This window comes from Myotis davidii, unplaced genomic scaffold, assembly GCF_000327345.1.
Source record: "Myotis davidii unplaced genomic scaffold, ASM32734v1 scaffold328, whole genome shotgun sequence".
In the NCBI taxonomy this organism is placed as follows: domain Eukaryota; kingdom Metazoa; phylum Chordata; class Mammalia; order Chiroptera; family Vespertilionidae; genus Myotis; species Myotis davidii.
Window position 1 is genome coordinate 138,448 of NW_006300373.1, and position 243 is coordinate 138,690.

Sequence of the window (243 nt, forward strand, 5' to 3'; positions counted from 1 at the left end):
TAAGCATCCGCACTTCACAAGCCAGGACACCTCTGCTCAGAGAGGCTCAGACACGCACCCGGGGTCACACAGACAATGGCAACGCCAGGTTTAACCCAGCCCTCTCCAGCACTAAGACCCCTCATCACACACTGAGCCAGGGTCCCCGCTGCCCAGGCCTCCCCCCATCACACACTGAGCCACAGGGCCCACTGCCCAGGCCTCCACGTTCCCCGCTATGTCCCAGGGGCTCCGGGGACCCCT